The sequence below is a fragment of the Grammomys surdaster genome, unplaced genomic scaffold, assembly GCF_004785775.1.
Source record: "Grammomys surdaster isolate TR1022 unplaced genomic scaffold, NIH_TR_1.0 843, whole genome shotgun sequence".
Lineage (NCBI taxonomy): Eukaryota > Metazoa > Chordata > Mammalia > Rodentia > Muridae > Grammomys > Grammomys surdaster.
The window spans coordinates 2,649,666-2,659,412 of record NW_021605262.1 but is presented as its reverse complement, the minus strand read 5'-3'; positions in this window follow the sequence as shown (position 1 = coordinate 2,659,412).

Genomic DNA, 9,747 nt, shown 5'->3' with positions numbered 1-9,747 from the left:
CTTCCCTTCCCTTCCCTTCCCTTCCCTTCTTCCCTTCCCTTCCCTTTTCTTTTCTTTCCTTTCCTTTTCTTTAACAGACAGAGACCACTTCAGAAAAACCCCAACCAGTCAAAATGAAGAGTTGTGGAACTCAATCCTAGTAGATGCCTCTACAGTCAGCTCTCACACCTGAGGTTCATGGATCATTACAGAAGAGAAGAGAAAGATTGTAAAAGCAGACAATCAGGAAGTTTGCTGTGGGATTATGTCTTCTTGTATAGTTGAAGTCACACCCATAAAGTCTCACCAACACAACTGCCTAAAACATGGGCTGAGTAAGGATAACAATAGACACACTAAAATGAAACCATGAAAAGCCCACGAGGCCAACCTAACCTTACACGAAGAACTGTAAATTACTACAGAATGCCTCGAGAATTCGGGAGAAATAGTCTTCTCCCAGGAATAGTACACCACTGATTATCCAGTACTAAGTAGTCAACTCTAAAACATAGAAACAAGTAACATTAGAGAGAATGAGCCAGCTGTGTTTCTGTATTTAGGAATATATATGCATATTATATGCATATGAATGCATAAGAACAATTAATGAAGAAAAGAGATCATAAATGAGAAAGCAAGGTTATAGTTTATGGTTTAGAGGAAGGCGAGGGAAGTAAGGATATGATATAATTATAATCTCAAAAAATCGAGGGAATATATTTTTAACAAGAACAATAACGCAGAAAAGTAAATTGATATGTTAATAGGGAAACATATAATTCAATCACCTAAAGAAGCATGTTTTTATTTTTTCTTACCTCAAGTTTACATGAAGTGTGAACAGAATAGTGTGCACATGAAGCATGAACACAAAGTTGTACACATGAAGTGTGAACATGAACTCTGTGATTCTATTAAAATCAAATGACAGGAACTTAGAGAAACATCCATTCATCGATCAGAGAGGGGACTGTGGACACATGGTTGTTATTTTGTTTACATTTGCATAATAGAGTTAGCATATCTTGTTAACTCAGCTCCACAAGACAGTCTTCAAGACCTGGAAGCTGATACACAAAGGAGAAGCAGGCACCTGGGGGGGGGGGGCGCGGCAAAGCAGACAGGAGCTCCATATCAATGATTGGTAAAGAGGAGAACCCTGGGAGACAGAGCTGGAGAGCAACAGTTACCAGGCACTAGTTTTTCTCTGCCTTCTGTGTAGTGCCTTCCATTGGGAAATTCAGTCCCCGTTCCTGCTTCATAGCCTCTCTTGGAAGGTCTCCTCGGAAACTGGACCTGCCTGTGCTTTCTTCTGGAGGTTTATCTGTGGTCATATGATCAGTCCTGTATGGACTCACGAGCACCAGCCAAGGATCAGAATCTGCAGCAGAAGATGCTGATAGCCAATGAGATAGGGTTTGAAATGTACCCAACAGATAAACATTGAGGACTCAGTATTCCAAGCAGAGTCCTCAGACTGAAAGATCCAATGCACAGAAGTTTAAGAATGTAGCAAACTTCACCAAATACGCAAGACTTATGCCTGTTTGTAACAAGAGTTTTTTTCACTAGTTGTAAGCAGGAATGGGGAAGCAGACAATCTTATTTATACACAGAAATACAGATAACTTCAATGAAGCAACCCTCTGGCTTAAACCAAGCCATTATAGAGTGAGATGGCACAGGGGATAGGGGTGCTACTGCCCATTTACAGGATCCAAGTTCAGTTCCCATCACCCATGGCTCATGACCACTCTAGCTCTGGGCCATCTAGCATCCTTTGGACACCAATTCTCTCTTCTCTTCTCTTCTCTTCTCTTCTCTTCTCTTCTCTTCTCTTCTCTTCTCTTCTCTTCTCTTCTCTTCTCTTCTCTTCTCTTCTCTCTCTCTCTCTCTCTCTCTCTCTCTGTCTCTCTCTCTCTCTCTTTGTCTCTCTCTCTCTCTCCTTCTCCCCTCATAAATAAATAAATAAATAAATAAATAAATAAATAAATAAATTGAAAGAGTATTTTTCCTGGATAGCTGCATGGATTCAATTATGGACTAGGTCATCCAGCCACTTTCTTCCTATCATATGTTCTGAATGTGGGCATTATTGATGACCAGAGATGAATGTATAGAGTAAATGCCAAATTCTTGCATGGTCTTCACTATCCACAGTGCCTTTCCCCAGCAAGAATGTCAGTGAAACTAGGGGCATGTTTGTCAAGGTGATTGTGCGGGACAGCAGTGGTCCATATACAGTGTGCTGATATTTAAAATATTCTTGTGAGGGCTGGGAACATGGCTCAATAGGAAAAGTGCTTGCCATGGAAGTGTCAAAAAAACTATGTTTGGATCTCCAAACTTATGTAAAAGCCAAGTGTTTCAGTCTTCCTGAAATTTCAGAGCAGGGTAGAGAGATGGAGACTGGGAACCCCCGAAAAAGCCTGCAAGCTAGAGTAGTCAGTCAGTGGAGAGCAAGCTGGTGTTCAATTAATGCATCTTAGGACAAGGAGGCACATCATTAAGGAAGAACACAGATTTCCACCTTAGCCTTAGGACCCGTGTGAACATGCACAAACCCTCCATACAAACAGACATGCGCAAAAGCACTCATACCATGCGCACACATTCACACGCAAAAGTGTAAATCACAATTTTTATTCAAGAAACTCAGTTATCCAACACATCAAATGCCCAGTTCTGGAAAGCCATGCCTTGGAGGGCTGCCTGGGAGAGTTGATTCTGAACTCATAAAGTTCAGACCAACGCCATTCAATGCCATCCCATACACTGCGACCAGGAGTGATGCTGCTTCAGGAAACCAAGAGCATGAGAGCTTTAAGTGTCAGCTGTGGGGGAAATGGCTCTACAGTCATTGAGAACTTGATGCAGCAGGCACCTCTCAGGATTGATGGCTGGTGGGGACAACCAACTCTCACATTGTTCATCAATCCCCAGGCAATGCTCCTGCCCATGGCTGCTTTGTTCAATTATTTGTGGTGCAGGACTCACCTTGTGAGTGTTTTACTGCTCAGCCAGGCTCCTTGACTTCCCCTCCCCTGCTCAGCACTGGTCCTCTAATACCATCAAGCATGGGTTTATATTCAGTCCACAGACTCAGAATCTATCTAACTCAAGGGGATAGAAACAGGTGCTTCCCAGATGCAAACAGTCATGCAGACACTTTGAGAGGATTCATTTAAAACAAAAATCAAACAGACACAGCATGAATGCATGGTGTGTGTGTGTGTGTGTGTGTGTGTGTGTGTGTGTGTATGATAAATCAAGGTTAGTCTTTTTATTCCAGTGTGTGTTTTTATACTTAAATGAGGATTAGACCCATGCTTGTTACTGTATTCGCTCAATCTGAAAATCAAAGTTTATAAGGATAGAGTAGTGATTTCAATTCCATAAGAAAGCAATAGAAAGTAAAAAAAGAAACTGAGTGTATATGATAATGAGAGTGTATGCCTATGTGTCCAGCTATGGGGATCAGTACTTGTGCTCAGATGTATTTAAACTCACATAAAGATACACATCAAATTTGAACTGCAACCTAAGGCTATGGTGCTTTAACTCAATGGCAGATGTCTTATTGGGCACTGGTGGGACAGTGAAACACACAATGTATTTGTGAGAGCCATACATAAAGCTGCCTGGAGTATGCACTGTGATGGGCCCGTATCATAGTAGCTGGGACAGTTGATGTCTGCTATGCATTGAGCCGTATTATGATCACGTTAGGTCTTATGCTGTGGTTGTTTCTGTTCAAGAAGTTATTCTATTGATAGAAGAGTTTGTGACATTGTGAATTAAAATAATATAGCACTATAAAGTAAGCCAATCATAGATTCAAATGAAGCATTTTGAAATTTGCTATATTTTGTAAAATTTGCATTTCTGTATATATTTTATATAGTCCCACTCTCACAAGCACCCATATTTCCAGAATGGAAAGTGTCAAACTCTCAGTAGCATAGCTGCTAACAGAGGGGTGGCTCGTCTTTTCCTAGTCACTTATCCTGTAGTAGCAATGCCATGACCATATTCTACAATAATTTCTGTGATAACTTCCATAAGTGATATTTTTTTAAGCTACAGATTCATTTCTTAGAGACCTACAATGTCAAATACTTCACTTCTCAGGATAGGATCTCTGGCCTGAGAATGTCCCTGCCGGGCATGCCTTGGATTCTTGTCCCCATTCTTCAATCCCAATCACTGATTTCTCTTTCTTAAGAATGAGTGTTTGTCTCCTTCATGTTCTACACACAAGTAGAAAATCCACCCAATTCCCTCATGGTGATGAATGTCACACATCTTGCCATTGAAGTGTAAAATCTAGGCATTTTGTGAATAGCTACAATAGATACTCTAGTTGACATAGGGTCATCTTGGGGTGAACATGTAAAATAAAGCACTGTGGAAGCTGTATCTTTAAGCACCTATAGCAACCACACAGATTAAGGATCAAACCAGACAGTGTAGAAAATGAGCACTCAAGCTTCATTGGAAGAATTTTGACTTCGAAAAGGGTGTGACCATCCAAGCAAGATAACACTGTGAAACTTTCCAATAATGGATCTTGGTTCAAAGCATGAAGGTTTTGGTGTTGGGCTGAGGAGTTTTCCAATATGTGGATGCTTTTTGGCTGTTTCTGTGAACAGTGGTGTTTTAGATTGAGATGAAATTGATATGCCACTAGATAGGATACTAAATTGCAAAAGGTATCATGGATACTTGATACACTTCTACTTTTTCTATTAGATACGTTGAATGTTATCTTTAAATAACACCTGCTACCCATGTGTCTTTGACCTGATGGTTGTTATAATTTATTGAGCTCCTCTTCAACTAAGCACATGTGTGGCAACTCTGTTTGTGGTCTATAGCTCATCCCAGCAGGAATTCCTAGCTCCAATGTAGAATGAGGGTGGAGTTCTGGAGTCAGGAAGCCATGAGCATGCTCAGTTTACTTATCTCTATACTATTCTGTTATTTCCAGGGTAAGGTAGAGGATAACCGTAACAGAGGAAGCCAGTGGCATCTACAAACACAGAGGAACCTAGAATCTACACCAGATTCTCCCAGCCTCCTCCACACAGCAACCCTATTTGTATTCTGAACTTCATCTTGGATCAGACAGAACTAGGCTACCACTGAGCTCTCAGGAAGCTTTAGAAAGCTCTGTCCCAGATCACATGAGTGAGCTCTGGCTGCAATCCTGTAAGACACTGTAGCACACATGGGATGCACTGATAGAAAAGTCAGTCATGTTAGGGTGAGAATAGTCAGGAGAAGATTGAATGCATGTGACCAGGAAATGAGGGCTTACCTGTTTTTTTTTGTGGCGGTTTCAGGAAACGGAATTCATTGGAAGTGGCTTTGAAGGCACTGCTGACGCTTTCACAGGAAAACGTTTCAAAACTCTTGAGTTCTGTCTACTGTAGACTGAGTGAGCACAGAGAAAGCACTGTGTCAAGCTTTCCACTATAAATGTGATTTATTGCCTTTGCCATAAAGTATAACCATAGAACTAACTGTCTTCAGACTGAAACTGATGTTTTCATGTGTAACTTTTTCATAAACAAATTGAAAAAAATTATTATAAAAGTTGTTTTTTCATCACACTTAATACCACAATTGCAAACCTGAATGACAATCAAGACAATTCAACGATATTACAATGGAGCAGATAGTTGTCCCATAATTGGGTATAAGATTATTTTATTTGGAAAAAAACTCATAGGAGCCTAACATAGGTCTGAATGTTGCTTTTTTTGAGTTTTTTTTTTTCTGAGAGATGTGAGCCTCAAAACTGTACCCTACCGTTTCGCCATACACGTGGCCTCCACCATCACACATGAAAGCTTTGTGCATTTCCAGCTTAGGAGAAAGGAAAACATTGATATCTTGGAATTCCTTTGAGGCGTTAGCTTGGGCTTTCTCTGAAGAAAATATAAATGGATTTGCTTCATGGGGCTTCAGGTATTACAGTGATTAATAGTATATTGTGTCATAGTTAGGCCTTTCCATCTGCAGTAATGAATTATAAGCATTAAATGTGTATTTATTCCCAGTTAACCCCATTTCTAATCCGAAGGCGCTAGCCCAAGGATTTTGGGATCTTTTAGGATAATTAAATTAATAGGACAGTATAGATCACAGCCCGGCAAACAAACAGCCAAGCTCTAACATGACAGGTAAGCACAGCAGGCTTTGTAGACTGACTGCTGGAGGCTCTGGAGAAAAGCAGGTGGGGACACGGAGAAGAGAGTGAACTTGGTTCTGTCTTTGTACTTGTCTGTCCTTAGGGGTCTTTGTTGGTAGGAATATCTTGTTTTATTGGATATCTTATTTACATTTCAAATGTTATCCCCTTTCCAGGTTTTCCCTCTGCAAATCCCCTATCCCATCCCCCTCCTCTGCTTCTAGGAGGGTGCTCCCCCACCCACCCACCCACCCACTCCCATCTTACTGCCTTAGCATTTCCCTATACTGGACCATCGAGCCTTCACAGGACCAATGGCTTCTCCTCCCATTGATGCCAGATAAGGCCATCCTCTGCTACAAATACAACTGGGACCATGGGTCCCTCCATGTGTACTCTTTAGTTGGTGGTTTCGTTCCTGGGAGCTCTGGGTGAGAGGGTGGTTGATACCGTTTTTCTTCCTATGGGGTTGTAAATCTCTTCAGCTCCTTCAGTCCTTTCCCTACTCCTCCACTGGGGTTCCTGTGCTCAGTCCAGTGGTAGGAATTTCTTGATGGGAAGTTCTTGGTTGGATTAATAATTCCTTATAGCAGTGATATTTTTAACCTCAGGTGAAACATTGATTAAGTGTTCCTGGTAACTTTAGGCTTTGGTCCATCAACAAGTGTTGACAATAAAACTGCATGTAGGTCAGGACCCGCTGCCTCCCTTTTAGATATTTTTTCCAATCCCACATTTTGTCAGTTTGGTACTTGGTGCTAATTCCATTTTTCCCCCAAAGAAGCCCACCTGGGCAGCATCAGCTATTTCTTCCAACAATCGGCTTTCCCATGGAACCTAGCAAAGCTGCTGTCAAGCTGCAGTGTGGTTGCTCACCAGGGTGCTACAGGATCAATGTCTGGATGGCTGACTTCAACTTGATGAAGAGGAGACCAACCGCCAAGAAGCTGTTTAAACAGAAGAACCAAGCCATGGAAACCGACATCATGCCTCGTCCCTCATCACAGTGTAATCCTTCCTTTCCTATATGCTGAGTCTGGATGAGCACACAGGAGGTTGCCATGTAGTCATGTCCTGTGAACTGAGCTGTCCTTCTGGGAAGGTAGAGGTAGGCTTACAAGACTTAGAAAGCTAAGGAAACTCCAAGGCCTGGAACATTCAGGAAGGGATAAGAGTCACCACATCCTAAAGGTTGTATAAGTATAAGCAGCTGCCGAAGACAGAAGGTTACAGAGGAGTTGCATGCAATGGGAGTTGGGCAGGAAGCTCCTGGAATAGAGCTTTCCATGTGGGGATGGACTTACAGTGACACACATATTTTTGCTGAGTCACCAAACCTCTACAAAGCATCCTTTTATCCATATTCCTGTGAGTAACCCCAAAAATATATTTGTTCCCCAACCTAGACTAAAATGAAATAGTTCCTGTAGCTGCTGACTTTCTATCTGTGGTGATTAGACATTTATTCACATTGTCCCAAGAATACCCACATAAATAAACAAAATATATGGACCACAAATGCTCCTGACCTGAACAAAACGAGTAAAACCATGCAGACTGAGTTAAAACAACCTTGAGTTTGAACTATTGTACAAATACAAAGTATCAAAAACACGAAGTTTATTGAAGTTATGGGCTAGGGTTACAGTATTTCTGAAATATGGACAATTCAGAGAATTTAACCAAGTGGCCAAGGTCTGTGCTACTCCTCAGAGAGCCTTGTAAGAGTGATGTTATTCACTCTATCTTTCTGTATCATTTTGTACCCAAAAAGAGGGCGGTCAGTGCAGCTGAGGAGACTCTTTGAGTGCCATGACTGGCTCTTGAGAGAGAGGACATTCTTTTCTGCAAGAATGGATATATATTATTACAATGAAATGGACTATTAAATTTTAATTAGGGATATAGGACACAATCTTATTTTTGAAAACTTTTCCTAACAATCAGCAGAATGTTCGATTTACCTCTAAGACATCTGAAAAAGAATTCTGAGAGCTTGAAGTGAAAGATTGTCAGATCCATCACTCGTGCCAACATCTATACATTTGAATCTGTTATTTCCTTCCTCTATTTAATATGCCTAAGGGCTTTGAGAATCATCTATTCTAGAGAAGAGGGCTTATCTGGGACTTAAATAGGTCATTTAACTTTATTGTGATTCCACATAGTGATTCCAAACCCATGCATTCCTGTGAAACCTTAAAATATATTTCCAAGTTTAGTAACATAATTGGGAATTATAAAGCCAAAGGAGACATTTAATTTGTGCAATTATACTACTTACTGAATGTTATAATTTCTTTAGTTATATTTCAATAAACCTTTAGGTCTTTAAATAACAAGTTCTACTTTGAAAACCTGATAAATGCATGTGTCTAAAACAATTCAATTACAGATTTTATCCCCATTATTCACTACTTGATGTAATTATTTGATAAATAATTATTTGATCCCAGTCAGTTTATAAGAGTCACAACTGATGATCAAGTGAGTATTTCTCACATAAGTGCATTTCAATAAATTTCATTTAGGAAGAACAAATGGCACGCCCTACCATAATACAATGATATAGCAATGACTTTAAATTCAGACTAATGGTCAATTAAACTGGATTGCAAGATTGTAATAAAATACTAATCTCAGATCAACCTCAGTCAGTAAAGTTCCCTTCTGCACTGGAATGGACTTGACTTAGGCTTCTCACATAGCAATGGCTAGGATATTTATTTTGGAATCAGAGGTTGTGTGGGCTGTTTCTTGGCTTTCCCAGCATTGGAGGATGCCATCTCTGAAACTGAGGTGGCTGCATGGGTGAGCACTAGCCACAGGCATGATCACCTATTCAGTAAGAAGCACCAAATCTTAAACAGCAGACACACAAGGAAACACAAGAGGTTCTGCTTTCAATGGGTGAATTGTCTTCCTGTGTATCTGTGGTTAACAGCAGTTGGAACACCGAACATTGTTGAACTTGTGCTTGATTCTTCAGTGTTGGGTGATTATCCTGAGGTCAGGAGGGTGAAACCTGAAGCCTCCTGGACACATTGTTAGCATATCTAAACTACTTTGCTTCCAGCTCCATTTTAAAAAGCCATTCAGTGAGATGTGTCTAGAATCTGCAAGAACTGCTGCTTTTCTCTTGTGTTAATCCCTAAACCAAACTTCAATTGTTCCAAATATATATACACATATATATATTTACTTTGCCTAAGCATACTAAATTAGCACAGAACTAAAACTGGTTTAAACTGGATTGGGCATTTGGAAAATTCATAGTTTATTCTTAAACTTGAAAGTTGGTTTACTACTTGTTTTAATTAGTATAGACAAGTAAGGATATGTCCTGGGGGTATTCTTAAAAAGATTTATTATGGACTAAGTTCAGAATAGGGAAAAAAAAAGGAAAGAAGAAGCTAATGATTAACAGAATCAGAGAGAGTGTGGGAATATACAGGGCAAAGGTCACAGAGCAGAAAATATGTAGGATGAGCACATTAAAAGATTTTTTCTTTCCCGAGACATGAGCCCTATGTTAACAGATGTGTGTGATATTCAGCATTTGCATCAAA